The following is a 17887-nucleotide window of genomic DNA, read 5'->3' on the forward strand; positions in this document are numbered from 1 at the left end:
TATTAAAAACTACCATGTTTTATTTTCTGTTTTCACATTCAAGAGGTTTTAGAATATATATATATATATTTTAATATATTTAAATATTATATATATATATATATAATCAGCCCCGGTGGCTTAGTGGTTATATGTCGGCCTGTTAACTGCAAGGTTAGCAGTCTGAAACCACCAGTCATTCCAAGGGAGAAAGATGAGGCTTTCTATATATATATAATCAGCCCTCTGTTTCCATAGGTACCCCAACCAACTTCAGATTGAAAATAGTTTTATGTAAAAGCAAATAGAAATTGAGTCTTCAAAGCAATCCCTCATAGTCTAAGAAAACCAGCCCAATGTGTAACCAACCAACTATGTCACTAGGGAAACTCAAAGGGTAAGAGGGAACTCGAAACGTCATTTACATTGCATTAAGTTATAAGTAACCTAGAGATGATTTACAGTATAGAGGATAGATTATATACAAATAATATACCATTTTACATAAGGAACTTGAGCACCTGTAGATTTTGGTAATGGGGAAGAGTGTTGTGTCCTAAACTAATCTCATGCAGATATTGAATGACAACTGTATATCTAAAATTGTACAAACCCTGTGATCCACGGGGCACATACACATATAACATGTGTACTGGAAGGTTTTTTGTAGTACACTGTTTGTAAGAGCAAGGGATTTAAAAAAGCAAGAAGCCTTATGCTCCTAATTTGGGGATTGATTAAGTTAGCTGTACATTCATACACTGGAATATTTGACAGTTTTAAAGAAAAAGTCAGCTATATATTACTGATATAGTAAGATGGCCAAGAGAGATTATTAATTGAAATAAGCAAGGGAGAAAATATTGAGTATAGTCTGTAACTATTTATAAAAAGAAAAGGGGAAAAGAAATGATGTACCTGTAATTCTTTCCCTCAAACCAACAAACATCAGATCAGTGTAGTAACTACACTGTGCCTGGTGTGTTTGAACCACTGTACTGGACAAATTGTTAAACAAACAAACTCATTGTGATGGGGGCAATTCCAACTCATAGTAACCCTAACTGACAGGGTTTCCAAGGCATTCATTCTTTGTGAAAGTAGACTACCACATCTTTATCCCACAGAGTGACTGGTAGGTACGAACTGCCAAGTTTTCAATTAGCAGCCAAGCTTTTAATCACTGTACTTCTTGAATAAGTTGTTATGGAGATGACAAAAGGTCTAAGTTTTTCTATGAGTTGGAAAACATAGTCTACATAGTCAAGAAACATCGAACTGACTTTTTTTAATTTATCACGGAATATTTGTAAATACGATAGTAAATTTATTATTGTCTGGTCCATGCCAACTCATAGTGTACTTATAGGACAGAGTAAAACTATCCCAGAGCGTTTCCGAGGTTAAAATCCTTATAGAAGTATACCGCCACATGTTTCTCCCACAGGATGCCTGGTGCATTAGAATTGCTGACCTTTTAGTTAACCAAGAGCTTAGCTACTGTCCCACCAGGACTCGAATGATAATAAAGGATTGCTTTTAAATAAACCATATTTGAGTAAGCAATGATTTCAGGCAAGCCCAAACTGACTAAAGCTATTGCCAGAGAGTCCATTACAACTCATTGCATTTCGGAAGCTGTATTGGAGCATATAGTCTCACCCCCCTGCCCCCTACCCCCTAGAGAAACAAGATAAAATATAAGCAATGGTGACAATGGGGCATTGGTAGAAGATACACTCCACAGCAGTAGGAGATAGTAGTTGCATCATTGAAATTGAGTAGGAGGAAAATTTTGACAATATAGGTACAATGGTAACCAAAAGCAAGCTCATTGCCATCTAATCAATTTCATCTCATAGTTACCCAGTAAACATACTGCCATCTAATCAATTTCATCTTATAGTTAACCATGGGACACAGTAAAACTATCCCCGTGGGTTTCCAAGACTTTCCATGGAAGTAGAAAGCTCTATCTTTCTCCCACGGTCCTCTGCTGTGTTCTTGTTAGGTGCCATTGAGTTGGTTCTGACTCATAGTGACCCCATGCCCAAGAGAACTTAACACTGCCCAGTCCTGCACCTTTCTTGCAGTTGTTGTCTGTTATAGCTCATCATTATGACCACTGTCCATATAACTTATTAAAGGTCTTCAATAAGTGAGCTAGCCACCAACCTGCTCTGAGGGAGAAAGATGTGGCAGACTGCTTCTGAAAAGATGACTCTCTGCCATCGAGTTGATTCCAACTCAGAGCAACCCTTTTTAGGATTTTAGAGAACATTATCTCTCTCTCTCTCATCTATCTATCTATCTATCTATCTATCTATCTATCTATCTATCTAATCATCTGTGTCTATATATTTGTGGGAGCAAACAGTCTCATTTTATCATATGGAGCAGCAGGTGTATTTGAATCCCTGACTTTTCAGTCTGCAGTCCAATACATCCCCCAGCACCACTAGAGTTTCTTTTTGTAAAGATACAGCCTTAAAAACCCTATGGAGCATGTCTACTATGTCCTATAGGGTTGCTATGAGTTGGATTTGACTCAATGGCAACAGGTTTGGTCTTGGCTTTGTTTGAGCTTAGATTCATTGAATCATTATTTGTGGAGATGAGGCCCCCAACCAGGAAGTCTATTATGATGCATAGTGACCCTATGGTCTAGAAGGATCCCTATGGGTTTTGAAGACTGTTACCATCTACCAGGGTAGAAAGCCTTATCTTTCCCCCATGGAGCCACAGGTGGTGTCCAACTGCTGACTTGTGGTTAGCAGCCCAACACATAATCCGCTATACCACCTGGGTTCCTGGAGGTGACTCGGGAGGTAGGACCTGGAATCCATGATTTTAGAAAACTCCTCATTTGTTTCTGGAGAACACAAAAATTGATGAACCATTAGCCTGCCTGAAAAGAGTGACAACAGAATTAAGGAGAATGAAACCAAGAGAAAAGGTATTTCTTCTAAAAAAAGTGTTCACAATTTAGAAATGTATTAGGTGTGTGGAGCCAGGGGTTAGAGTTGACCATTACCCTAAATTACCTCACTCAGGATGTAGAAAAATGAGTAAAATTTCCAGGAAAACACATTCGATACATTTATGCTCACACTGATAGGCATCTGTTAGCTATATTTTCAGTAAAACATATTCATTAAAAGTACAACTAAATGTGATTGAAAGTTCTTATCATTGCAAGTCTTCACATGAATAATTCACAATTCAGAATTTTAAGCAATCCTTTGTTAGGCCATGCAGGTGTCTCATGGTTTTGGGTGCAGAAAATATGGCTGCTTTAGTTAGACAGAACTGAACCTAGGGATTACCATAAGCTCTGAGCAGACAAGTAGTTTTGTGGATCATCCACGGATGATAATTGAATCTAGGAGACAGATGGTATTGAACCTGGTGCAGTAAACCTACACATTCATAATTGTGCAATTTTGTGGTCTCGAAATTTCAGCAGAAGTCGATGCTATGGGTAATCAGAATATAACTGCTAATCTCTCTTGATAGCACTTACAGCTTGGCTAATTTATTAACTCAGTGAAGGAAGTCGTACCTCTATCTCTTTTGTTGACATCATTTATAATACCTAGTTTTTATCCTCTTTCCTTAGTGAAAAGGTAGATAAGTCCCTTTGATCTGAAGATTTCTAGCAGTGCTTCCAAGAACAGAAAGGGTCTCATTTGTACAGTAATTAAAAAGCCGAAATAAAAGTCATAAGGCCAGTGGGAAATGCTTTGATGTACAAGTATGGAAACAGATACTATAGAAGAAGCCAAAGATTGAGATGCAAGCCAGATGAAGGCAAATGTTCTGGAGGTCCAGAATGGGGAGTGTGTTTAGGATTATTCATGATATCAACAGCAGCAAAGCATGGCGATAAAAAACAACTAACCTTTGATGTGGCACTAAGATTTTCAATGACCTTAGAAAGCTAAATTGAGGATACAGAAATCCAAGGGTTTTAAATACACTGTATTATTAACTCACTCCAGAATTGGGTGATGAAAATTAGGAAGGGAATGAATGTTTCTTGATGCTTGCTATCTGCCTACCACTTTATACTTGTAATCTCATTTTGCTACTGTTATGAATCGTAATGTAAACATCTGATATGCAGGATGTATTTTCATTGTCACTAATTGAACATAATTAAACATAATTAAGTTAAGTAACATAAGTTAAAACAGCTTGTAAATGACAGTATTGGAACCTAATTCTTATTCCAAACCCTGTGTACTTTCCATTACCAAAGGCTAGTCACATGATATTTAACAGGATTTTCTGACATACGAGAGTTTTAATCATTTAGGTTACTAGTGTGGGCACAAGAATAGCAAGCTTCAGAGTTGAGGCAGAAATTGTGGGGGATTGATTGACTATAGGTTGGAGAAGGGCACAGAAGAATTTACTTGTATTAACTCATTTAAATGTCACAATGATCCTAAGATGTAGTTACTATAGTTTATGCAAAGTCATCTAACTAATATGAATAAAGGTTCTTCAAAAGTTCATGGGAAATGCATCTTATGAAAAATCTGTGTGAAATTACAAAACTGTTTACACCAATATAACCTCATACTAACTTGATATAACATGTCTGAACAGGATCTAGTTTAAGTCACTAAAAAGGATAAGATATTCGAAAACAGCCCTGTCAGAGCCACATGATTTCTGCTAAAATGGAAACAACAAACATGAGTGGAAGAATGGTGAGATCATTAATGCTGAAGATGAAGCCCACAGTAGCAGACCATCCACATCAATTTTCAAGAAAACAATCTTTTCCATGCTCTAATAAGAAATATTGACATCCAACAAGAGAAACAAGAGCCAACACCATAGGCATCTTAATTGTTTCAGCTTACAAAGTAAGAGTGAAAAATTAGTTGAGTAAATTTTCTGTCAGTGGGTGCTGAAACCCTTGTGCCAAATAAACTGAAAATAAGAAAAGAGCGTCCAAAGCATTTCTTGGAAAAATTGTAACTGGAGATGAAATATGGCTTTTACTGGTACAATTCTGAATACAAAGCACAGTCAAAGCTTTGGCTACCAAGAATTGGAGGGGTTCAGTCAAAGCAAAAGCCGACTGGTCAAGAGCGAAGATCTTGGCAACAGTGTTTTGGGGTTCTTTGATATTTTGGTTGACTTTCTGGAGGGCCAAAAAAAAAAAAAAGATAACCTCTGTTTATTATGAGAACGTTTTGAGAAAGGTAGCCAATGTTTTAGAAGGATCAAGATGTCAGGAAAATCTTCACCAGAGTCCTTCAGCACCACAGCAATGTTCCTCCTGGTTCCTCTCATAAAACAAGGGAACTTTTGTGGGAATGTTGATGGGCAATCATTAGGCATCCACTTCCCAGTTCTGATTTGCCTCCTCCTGACTTCTTTTTGTTTACTAATCTTAAAAAAGTATTTTAATGGCACCCATTTTTTTCAGTTAATAATTTTTAAAAGATTCATTGACATGGTCAAATTCCTGGGACCCGGAGTCAATGATTGATATCATCACTTTAAAAAGTGTCTCAAAATTGATGGGGCCTACGTTGAGAAATAAAGTTCATATTTTATATTTCTAAATTTCATGATGTTACAAACGATTTGATGTCATCTCACACTTGAATTCTAACCAAGTTGACTTGGCTCTGAAGTTCCTTTCAGTGTGCTATGTCATATTGCCTCAGAGAAATCAAGAATGGAAGTTAGATTTTTATCTGCCTAAGCTTACAGGTTGATGAAGAATTAAAAGAGGATAAGAATGAAAGATATCGTTTAATTCCAAAGTAACAACCTTCCTTGTGGCCACGAATCCACTCTTTTCTGTGCCTGCTTGACTCTTGGTCATTATATTATTTAATAAAATCTCTCCCTCATTCCTTGTCAGCATGCTATTCTTCCCATTTCAAACATGTCATTTTCATAGTCCTCTATTAATAGTCCTTGATTAGTAAGGCCTCACTGCATTCTCACACTGCATCCCTAACACCTTCTCTGGTCCCTCATCATAGAACTAAGCAGTTCCAAACCTGTGGGTTGCAACCCCTTTGGGGGTTAAACGACCCTTTTACAGGGGTCGCCTAAGAGCATCGGAAAACACATAAATATTTCACAATATATAATTATATATTGTTCTGTTATTAATCACTATGCTTTAATTATGTTTAATTATGTTCAATTTGTGACAATGAAAATACATCCTGCATATCAGATGTTTACATTACGATTCATAACAGTAGCAAAATGACAGTTTTGAAGTAGCAATGAAAATAATGTTATGGTTGGGGGCCTCACCACAACATGAGGAACTGTATGAAAGCATCGCAGCATTAGGAAGGTTGAGAACCACTGATCTAATCTTACACTGATCCATTATGTAGGACAAGCTCAAATTCCTCCCAAACCATAGAACTTTTTTCACTTTGCCAGAGCACAACTCTAGCTTGCTTTTCCTAACACCGATTTTTTGATGACTCACTAAAATAGATTTTTTCAACTCAGTGGAAGTCAAGACTAAGTGGCCCAATGGTATACCTAGAGCATCACCTTAGTGCGAACCGGGAAGCATTAGAGCTCAATGGAGTCCCTACTGATCATTAATCCCATCCTCCACCTGCTGCATTCTTCATGTGGTAAAAGTGAGGCCCAGAGGGTTTTGCTTAGGGTGCATAGATCTAACTAACCCAAACTGTGATAGCTGAGACCCACTTATCTCCTTGCCACCCCTTTGTGTGGGTAACTAGCACCTGCATGACCTTTCTCCTTTCTCTTCTTCCTTTGCCATTTGTGAGATACATCAGTGTTGAGTGAGTTATAAATAAATATTTGTTATTGGTGACCTCGCAGGTGCTAAAGACGGAGGATTCATTGCTCTGTTAAACTTTGTCAATGATTGCCTTCACATTACATTTGCCATTAGCCAACAATGGTTTTCATTCCACTCAGCTCAATTTCAAAATACACTATTCTTGTCTAGATTTGTTACATAGTCCTCTGCTTTCACTAGGATGCACGGTTGCTCTAATACGAGCTCACTTCATTCTGATAACTGATTCTCTTCATGCCATGCTGGTTGCCCTCTCTGGCCTGACCTCTTTAACACATCCCTGTACTCTTTATAGTGTTTGCGCTTTTGTAACCCTGACTTCTAGCACACAAAGTCTTGTCTCAAGGATCTTCTGTACCTAAATACTTATGTCCTTACCTGTTTGGTTCCACTTCCTATCTGTGACCCTCTTCAACCTTGTCTGCCTTAGTAATGTATCTCTGCTTATGTTTCTGATTTTTCTTGGTCAATAAGCATCTATTTAAGCCTTTGTCCATGAAGTGCCCATTGCTCCTCTGTTGAGAAGGTATTTTACCTATCTACCCAGAGTCTGCTCTGTATTATACTCCTGGTAACCATCCAGCAATACGCTGTGACAACTCTGTACTTCTCTAGAGATATGTAGATATATATAAATTGTGTTTTCAACAAGCGTTTAGCTGGTCATTTCTTTGTACTCTCTTTGCTACACACCTACTTATTCGAAAATAAGTAAAATAATAGAAATGTTTAACATGGTCTACTTCAATATTGGCAATTTAAGGAAGGAAACTGATGGCTGAAAACAAAGGTCCTAAATAGTACTCTTACCAATAATTTATATTCCATGTAGTGTGTAGAGAAGCCCGGAACTAGTACTAGTCATAAAATTTGTATCTATTGTGAAGTTGGCAGGGTAAGCTAGACTAAAGAATATTTTGCTTGGTGATAGTCAGATGGTAGATATAGAGTATTATGAATTGTAACTAATGTCCTTTATAGGGAAAAACAACTGGTAAATTCATGTTTGAAGTTGAGGCTATATTTATAGCATGAGAAATAATTATTTACTAGATAGAATTAATTGTTATGCTTTTATTAAAATAGTCAATATATAAAATTATTGATGGAACATTTTATGGAACATTTATTAATATGAAATAAAGGCACATGAACTTCAAGTATCATTGTAAATTTCAGAGATGATCAAGCATGGGAACTAATGATTTTAATGAAGCCAAGTTACCTTACTAAAATCAAACACATAAAAGGTCTGGGTAATAAAAAGAGAGGTCCATACTTATGAATGAACTTATTAATTGCCCTTAATGGGGATAATGGTTAACCTCATTGAAAGCCTCATCCCCTTGTCATTTCGATTAGTGGAAAGAAAGTTTACATTTTCTAGTCCCCCATGCTTGAATACTTCTGCCAAACTGAACGAATCCGCTTCCACTTCTTACACACATGCTTTAACGCAAGTGGAACTTGGGAAGGCTTTAAAGCTTGAGTTTGTCTTCAGAAGCCACTCCCCAAACACTCAGTATATGGAAAGAGGATCTGTTGTCTTTGAAAAAGTGACATTTTTACTTTAAAGAAGTCCCCTGGACCTTTATCCCATCTGCATTGTTGTGAGATTCGGTGAAGTTGATTTTTGACTCATGGCGAGTCTATGGGACACAGTCATAGAACTACTTGTGATTCTCTCGGCTGTCATCTTTATGGAGGAACTCAGGTGGAATAGCAGCTAGAGTGCTTGTCTGATTACTAAAAGGTTGGCTGTTTGAACCCAGCAGGAAGAAGGAAGGTGAGGCCATCTCTTTTTGAAAGGTTTTGCAGTCTTGGGAACCCAATGATGAAGTTCTAATTTTTCCAACAAGGTTGGTATGAGTAGGAATCCAGTTTTATTGGCATGTAATTGAGATATTGTACAATTTAATATCTCGGTCACATCAAGAAAAGTTGTACAATTATCATCGCAATCAGTTTTAGAACATTTTCTTCTTTCTTGTACTCATTGTTATTAGCTCCTCATTTCCCCCCATCCACCCTTGCCATATCCCCAAGGAACCATTAATCCAGCTGCTGTCTCTGTACCTCTATCCCTCTTGTGAGTTTCATATACATAAGTATATTTAAGGGATAGCAACAATGGTTGTACAATGGCACTGAATTATACATATAGAAGTTGTTGAACGAGTGAATGTTTTCTTGTGTATATGTGTGTCCAAATGGAAAAAAAATACATGAATAACAAATAGTATGTGGGAAAAGAAAATGTTCTAAGATTGCTTGTGGTAAAGATTGTACAACTCTTCTTCATATGGTTGAACTATTGAATTGTATGATATGTGGTTCAGTGCCAATAAAACTTCATTAACCGCCCCCCAAAAAAACTAACTACAATAACAAAGTAAAACAGATAAAATTTCAATTGAAAATAAAGCAGAAAATATTATAAACTAGAAAAAATCAAAAGGAAGATCAAATGATGTATTAAATTTTAAACACTGCATCTGCAACAATCCATTTTCCAACTCCGTCTATATGATAGCAAAGCAATTCACATCCCTGGCCTAGGGTCAGAGGGGATTCACCAGAGTGAGTTTTAATCCACATATATTTCTCCTTAATTTTATTAAAAAATGGAAACAACTTTAAAACAGGTCAAAAGGGAGATCCAACGCTAAGCTATTGCATTGTAACCTAACTACACCTACCACAATCAACTTTAAAATGGTCTGTCTGATAACAAGGCTCTTTACAACCCTTCACTATTATCAGAGGGAATTCACTGGAGGCTTAATCTATGTATGGGCCCTACAAAAATGGATTTTGGATTTCCATGGTCATCTGTATTCTGCAAACAAGGTGTTCACAATTTAAGCTCTGATATCATTACCTCATTCTGGTTTGGATTTTATTATTTACAATCCCTGGTGTGCTTCTTCCATGTGGACTTAGTTGACATATTACTTAGATAGCTACTTGTTTGACAATAAGCCTTTAAGACCCCAGACATTATAGTTCCTGAGCAGGGTACCATCTGATTTCTTCAGCACACTTTGCTATAGCACCCATATCTTCCACAGCCGCCTTGTGAGAGCCAGTATCTAGCAGGGCTGTGACACAAGAATGAATTGTTCCTCGATTAGGGTCAGAATTAAGTGCAAGCAATGGGTTTTGTTTTTATCTTTATAGAAGCATATCACTAGATCTTTTTCCCACAGAGTGACTAGGTGGGTGTGAACTACCAACAAAGATCCTTTTTTCATCTATATAACCATCCTAAACCATTCTATATAAGTGTCTAGATCGGTCTGCCACTTCCTTTAGCAATGCTAATTCAATGATTTGCAATGATTTCCATCTCCCAACACAATCTGACTACTTCAAATGTTACTTTCTCTAAGACAACTTCTCTGACCCTGTAACCCCAAAAAAGTAAATTTGGGGGCGTGGGGAGAGATTCCTTAACATTTTATTCAAAGTATAGCATTTCTTAGTTTACATCACAATTTTTTATTTATACAAATAATTCTCACACTAGATTGTCAGGTTTCCATGTGAAAGGATGATGTAGTTTATATCCTCAGCCCATGATGTTCCAGCACAATGCCTGACACTAGTCTTTAATTGTTTAATTATAAGTACATTGTACAGTCAGTTTTGAAATAAAAAATTACAGAATCTTATAGTAATAAGCACAACCTCCTTAATGTAAAGCATTTTTGTTAAGTGCCCACAATGCTGTATGGTACTTATATATATTATGAACAAATCAGGCATGAGATACTCCATATAATGGAGACTTGCAAAAATCTAATGAATTCCGTTTATACTAATGGAGAAATTGAGACAATTCAAATCGACCAGCCTCAAGATTACCTTGACTATAAAATCCTTTCTTCACTTTTTTCAAAACAATACTAAACATATTCAAACACCATAGAACAATTTTAAAGTATTTTAAATGCAAATAATTGCTATCCTGATTAATAATCATTCTTGTCTTTTAAAAAGTTAGAGCCAATTCTCCTAAGGCTTTCTTTTAGGACACTTTCCTGAGAATATGTTTTAGATTAATGACACTTGGTAAGAAAGTAACAGAAAGCAGGAAAAGAATGTGAATTTGAATTTGGACCATAACTCACATGGGATGGAATAGAAAAAGATTAAATTGTATTTAGGTCAAAATGTCTACATCTCTTTCTTCAGTTTATACTCCAGTTTCTTTAAGGCCTGAATTTTAGTTAACTAGTGCTGCCATTACAGACATCAGAAATGGATAGCTTTAAATAGCATACATTTATTTGCTCACAGTTCGAGGGCCTAGAAGTCTGAAGTCAGGGCATCAATTCCATGGCAAAACATTTCTTTGCTTCTTTCAGCTTGTAGTAACTGCGACTAATTCTTAGCATTGCTAGACCTGGAGATGCATCTGGTTCAATGGCTACATGCCATCTTCCCACTGTGTATGTGTATATGTCTGGGTCTATCTTGCTTTAAAATTTTTTTTTATTTATAAGGTACTACTTGCAGGGACCACTTTACTCTGGTATGATCTCTTTAAAATAAAAAAATAAACAAACATGATTATTCCCAAATAGGGTCATAGTTATAGGTACCAAAAACTCACTACCACCGAGTTAATTCCAACTCATGGGGTCTCTATAGTTCAGGCTAGAACTGCTCCTGTGGGTTTCTGAGATTAGAGATTAGAATTTCAACTTTGGGGGGAAGATACAATTTAACCTAACAAATTTGTTGTTTTATTGCATTTTCCCCCATATAAATCTATATGCAGGAAAGTATCTAAAATAATTGTAAAGAATGTTTAGTATATCATGTTTCTATACCCTTTAATGTAATTTTAATGTACCAAAACCTAAAAGTACTGAAGTTAAGGTTTACGTGTATTTTCCAATCAGATGATGGGAAATGTCTTGTATGGGGAGGAGTGAGAATGACTTATATCTGTGAAATCACCCAGTCATGGCTGTTGCTGTATAACTCAACTGTGACTTTTACTAGCTTTGCATTAGGTTGAAGGGCACAGACATACAAAATTGCATGTCTACCTTGTGATGCTCATCTTTTTTCCGTTCTGACAAAAATTTCTGTCAAAACACCAAGACTCATCGTTTTTATTATCAAGTGAGCAAATATTTTCTGCTCAACCCCTGTAGGCTTCCAGGATATACCCAGAAACAAAGCAAACTTTTCTTCCTTTCTAACATTTCATGGATATTGACTGGGCATCTGCAAGCAATTTTGTCCTGGAAGTAGATTTTCCGAGTAGCCTTTTGGTAAATATGGCACTTTCGACAGAGGATCTTCTTCAACAAAAATAGGGAAAACAATTTGGAGCCCTGAATCTTTGAGGAATGAAAAATATGTGAGCAGAACACACACAGAGAAAATTAAAGGTGGGACAACACAAAGAGATCAAGAGAAACATGAAATTCTCAGAGGGTTGACTACAAGTGGAACCACCCTATTCACAGCACAGAACCACCTCTGTAGCACCCAACAAGAGAAAGGTAGGCCATCTCCTTGCTCCTCACATCTGCTGGGTGAATGTAGGAATACGTACAATCCAATTTAGTCCACCCAGAGAATGACTTCAATCCTCCCTCCATATTCCTGGGGCAGAAAATGGACTCTGAAAGTGGGGATGGTTTGATGGTACCACCACACAGGGTGGGATAGGGGGACTTTCTTTTCTTTCCATAAACTCAAGAGGAGAGGCACAAGACAACAGGGATGGAGGTCACTCATAATTTCCCACAATCCTCTGTTGACCAGAGCTCACCAACTCCCACTCTTGGGAGCTCCAGATTGCACTCTTCTAGAGCACAACCTGAGTGAACCCCTGACAAGCACCCACTGGAGACTGAAAAAAGAGAAAGCAACTGTTAGTTCTGGCTGTTGGTTTCCCTTCCGGTGTTTGTGAATAGGTGTATGTGTGTGAGTGCTTGATTGTTTGCTCAGTCATTATCTGTGTCCTTGTGTTGTTTATTATTATTCCTTTTCCACTTCACCCAATGAAGTCAACAGTCCCCCCAAGACCCAGCAACCCCTGAACCTTGAACAGCTATAACTAGTGAGCAAAGGCCACTATCCACTCCATGGCCACCTGGTCACAAACAGAAACAAAAATAAAAGCAAGGCAATGTCTTGAAACAACAGACAGTTTCATTTACAGAAAGAATGACACCATGAGTGATCGATATGCAGAGGCAAAGGACCCTTCACAGCAAGAAAAGGCATTGGAAAAACTGGAAAAGAAATTCAGAAGATTGATTCTCAGATACGTTTAACAGATTGGAAAATTATGAGAACTACAGAAAGAGGAGGGAAAACCCCAGAAAAACAATACACAAGCAATTTAATAAAATAAATGAAAAAAATGAGAGCCCAGACAAGAACATAAAATAGAAATACAAAAGATTTTAAAATTAGACAACACTTTGAAAGTGCAAAAGAGTAGAATGGAAGCAATGGCACAATGAGTGAGCTTGAAGACGATTCTCTTGATACCAATCTACAAGAAGAACAATCAAGAACAAAAGAAAACAATCCAAACAAATTCTCGGCATTATATGGGACCCTATCAAGGGAAATAACATACCAGATTGATGTTCCATAAAAGGAGGAAGCAAACAAACAAACATAGAAAATATTCAAAGAGTTGCTGGAAGACAACTTCCCTAGCATCATAAAAGAGGACAGAGAAACCGTCCAAAGAGTTGAAAGAACCCCAAACAGTGTAAACCCCAAAAGAAAATCATCATGACATATCATAGTCAAGCTTTCCATAAAAGGACAAGGAAAGAATCCAGAGAACAGCTGAGGGTGATGGTAGGGTGAGTTACCTACAAAGGGTAATGAATAAGAATAAGTTTCATTTTTTAAAGCAGCAATGATGCAGGCAAAAAGGCAATGAAGTCACATATATAAAATTCTGCGGAGGAAAAATGCTACCCAAGAATCAATCTTATATCCAGCAAATTATCTCTCAAATATGAGGGAGAAATAAGGGCATTTACAGATAAAAAGAAATGAAAGGAAGTTGTAAAAACAAGACCATACTTATCAAACATGCTTAGGGGATTTCTTTGGAGAGAATCAACAAAAAGCACTCATCAGTTTCAGATAAATATAGAAGACGTCACACCCAGAAATCAACCCACTTAATGCAGAACTCTAAACAAAACAAATTACCAATATTGAAAATATGGAGCCAGAGTTCTCATTCCACAATGAGGACTATTAGAAGATAATAGAGGGAATAGTACCCGTTAACAAACAAAAAACAAAAAAAAATCAGATGTAGAGGAAGTCCAGTATTTTGAAAGAAAGCAGACTGTCTTAAACTAAATAACAAGATACCCTCAAAGAAAATGGGAAAACTTTAAGTAAAAAAGAGTAAAATTCCCCAAACCTAGTAAACAGTAAAATAACAGCAAAGAGAAAATGACTAGAAACCCATAAGAAAATCTAACTTAACACAGGAAGTCACATGAGACAAAGAAACCAACAACACCCCACATACACAAATCAACCACCTACAGTAAAATGACAGTAATAAATTCACACCTATCAATAACAATACTAGATGCAAATGTATTAAATGTATCTGTCAACAGGCAGAAAATAACAGAATGGATAATAAAGCAGAACCCATCACTATGCTGTTTACAAGAAATGCATCTTCAACACAAGACAAAAATAGACTAAAACTCAAGAATTGGAATGAAATATATCATGATTATAGCAATAATAAAAGCAACAGTGGGACAATTAATTTCAGATCAAATAAACTTCAAATAAAAATACATCACTCTTGAGGGAGGACAGGAGAACTGAAAGAAACTCATAAAGACACAGAAGACTAAATATAACAATCAACTTCGACATATGCAGGATATTCCATGAACAATAGTCCATTATGTATTCCTTTCCAGCACACTTGGAAACTTCCCTAGAAAAGACCATATGGTAGGCCACTGGGCAAGCCTTAATAAATTTAAAAAGTTCAAGATACTGCAAATCGTTTTCTCAGATCACAATGCTGTAAAATTAGATACCAGTAAGAGAACTACTAAGGGAAAAAATTGAACACATGGCAAATGAACAGCACTCTGATAAAAAACAACTGGGTAATTGAAGAAAAAAGAAATGGAATTTATAAAAATTCCTTGAAATAAGAACAAAAATACAACTTAGAGAACCATTTAGGACATGGCAATAACAATATTCAGATGGCAACTCATAACAATAAATGCACACGTCAAATAGGAAGAACTCAAATCAACACCTTAACCTAACTTCATCAACAATTTGAACAAGAGCAGCGAGATAAACTTTCAGCCACTACAAGAAAATAAATAAATATTAGAGCAGAAATAAATAAAACAGAAAGCAGAAAATAATAGGAAAAATCAATAAGCTATGCATTTGGTTCTTGGAAAGGGTTAACAAAATTGACAAACCAGTGGCAAATTTAACAAACAAAAAGAAAATGCTGACAACAGGAATACGAAATGAAATGAGTGGTATCACGACAGAACCAATTGAAATTTTAAAAATGTAATAACATACTACTTTGAAAGATTGCACTCCAACAAATTTGAAAACCTAGAAGGTATGGATATATTCCTAGAGACATTATATCTACTCAAATTAGCACAGAGCGATGTCGAAAACTTCAACAGACAAATAACAAAAGAAGAAGAAAATCAGATGATCCAAAACCCGCCCAGAACCGGACAGCTTCACTGGAGAATTCTACGCAACATTCAGGGAAGATTTGACCCCAGTTATACTCAAACTATTCCATAATATAAAAAAAAAACATGGTGAGAGGTTCCCAGGGAGTCACAGCACCCACACATCACTAACCTAATGCTTGCCTTTGTTTGGGTAGCTCCCTCCAAGTCCTTCCTGAGAGAGCCAGCGGCCAGGAATCATTCATACCTATTCTCAAAATTCACGACAGAGAGATTTTCGACTCCTGTGGCAATACTACTGTTGAGGGTGAGCTTTACACCGCCAAAGGTCTCTTCAGAGCTGCCATGTCCCATGGTGCTTCAACTGTTATCTACAAGGCCCTGTAGCTCTGGGACAATGATAAGACCCTGTGTCAGCGCAAAGGAGTCTCAAAGGCTGTTGAGAACATCAGTGAAATGATTGTGTCTGCCCTGGCAAAAAAAACCCCTGAACATTGTGGAACAGGAGAAGATCGACAAGCTGATGATTGAGATAGATGGAACTGAGAATAAATCGAAACTTGGTTCAAATACCATTCTGGACGTGTCCCTTGCTGTGTGCAAGACTGGAGCTGTTAAGAAGGTATCCCCCTGCACTGTCACATTGCTGACTTGGCAGGCAATTCTGAAGTCCTCCTGCCAGTTCCTGCTTTTCAGTGTGATCAGTGCTGACTCTCATGCCAGCAACAAGCTGGAATTCATGCAGGAATTCATGGTCTTGCCCATTGGAGCAGCCAACTTTAAGGAAACCATGCGCATCCAGGCTGAGGTGTACCACAACCTGAAGAACATCAACAAGAAGTACGCCAAGTATGCTACCAATGTGGGATGAAAGCAGATTTGCCCCCCAAATCCTGTAGATCAAAGAACCCTGTATCTGCTTAACAATGCTATTGGGAAAGCCAGTTACACTGCCAAGTTGGTGATTGACATGGATGTAGATGCCTCTGAGTTTTTCCGTCTGGGAAGTACAATGTAGACTTCAAGTCTTCTGATGACCCCAGCAGGTACATCTCACCTGACCAACGGACAGGCCTATACAAGTCCTTCATTAAGGATGACCCAGTGGTGTCTATTGAAGACCCTTTCTACCAGGATGACTGGCATGGTTGGATGAATTTCCCTGCTAGTTCAGCAATCCAGGTGGTAAGCGACGATCTCACAGTGACCACCCAAAGCAAATCACCAAGGCTGTGAGGGGGAAGTCGTGCAAGGGCCTCCTGCTCAAAGTGAAATCAGATCGGCTGTGAGTCTCTGCAGGTGAGTGAGCTGGCCCAGTTCAATGGGTGGGGCATCATGATGTCTTCTCATTCTGGGGAGACCAAGGACACTTTCATTGCTGATCTGGTGGTGGGACTTTGCACTGCACAGATCAAGACGGGTGTGCTGTGCTGATCCGAGCTTGACCAAGTATAACCAGATCTTTCGAACTAAAGAGGAGCTGGGCAGCAAGGCCAAGTTTCCTGGCCAGAAATTCAGAAACTCGTTTGCCAAATAAGCGGGGCAGGTAGACCCCCCAGTCAGCCAAACAGAACTTTGCTCCTAATCCAGATGGTCACCACGCACAGGGCCTGTGTTAGTTCTCTTATCCACAAGCCTGTGGATGTTCTCATTGCTTCATTAGAGCTGCTGCTTCAGCGAAGCCTGACCATCTGGATCCCTGTTGGAACTCCAGCTTCATGACCCTGTGAGCAGCCCAACTCATGGCCATTTCACTGAGCTTCCCACCAAGTGTCCCAGTGTGATCCTGAGGTGTCAACAGGCTATATCCCCAGTGGTTTTGTCTGTAAAATAAAAAAGCATCAATGACCCCTAAAAAAGAGCATGGTGAACTCCAAAACTCATTGTAGGATATACATCTGACTCTGATATGATACCCAAACCAGTCAAAGACATTAGCAGAAATGAAAATTAGAGACCAATAGCACTTACAAAAACAGATGTAACATTTCAACAAAATCCTAGCCAATAGAATCCAAGAAAATGCATCACAATCAACAGGATTCATACCAGATATGCAAGGATAGTTCAACATTAGAAAAGCAATCTGTGTAACCAACTATATCAATAAAACAGGAAAACAGCTACACAATCATATCAACTGATGCAGACAAGGCATTTGGCAAAGTCTAACACCTATTCCTGATAAAACACTAAACAAAATGGGAACAGAAGGGAAATTCCTCAACATAATAAAGGCCATTCATTCAAAACCAATGGCAGCACTTCACTCAACTGGGAGAAATTGAAAGCATTCCCCTTGCCAACATGAATGAGACTAGGGTGTCCTTTATCACCACTCTTATTCAATATTGTGCTTGAAGTC

General features: G+C 37.7%; 1 pseudogene; it reads left to right on the plus strand.

Moving 5' to 3' along the window:
• Positions 1 to 16956, plus strand: part of LOC101653258 — a 21999-nt pseudogene extending 5043 nt beyond the window's left edge.
• The last annotated feature ends 931 nt before the right edge of the window (positions 16957 to 17887 follow it).

Source organism: Echinops telfairi, unplaced genomic scaffold (assembly GCF_000313985.2).
Source record: "Echinops telfairi isolate 266 unplaced genomic scaffold, ASM31398v2 ScPeMD7_7427;HRSCAF=8465, whole genome shotgun sequence".
Taxonomy (NCBI): Eukaryota; Metazoa; Chordata; class Mammalia; order Afrosoricida; family Tenrecidae; genus Echinops; species Echinops telfairi.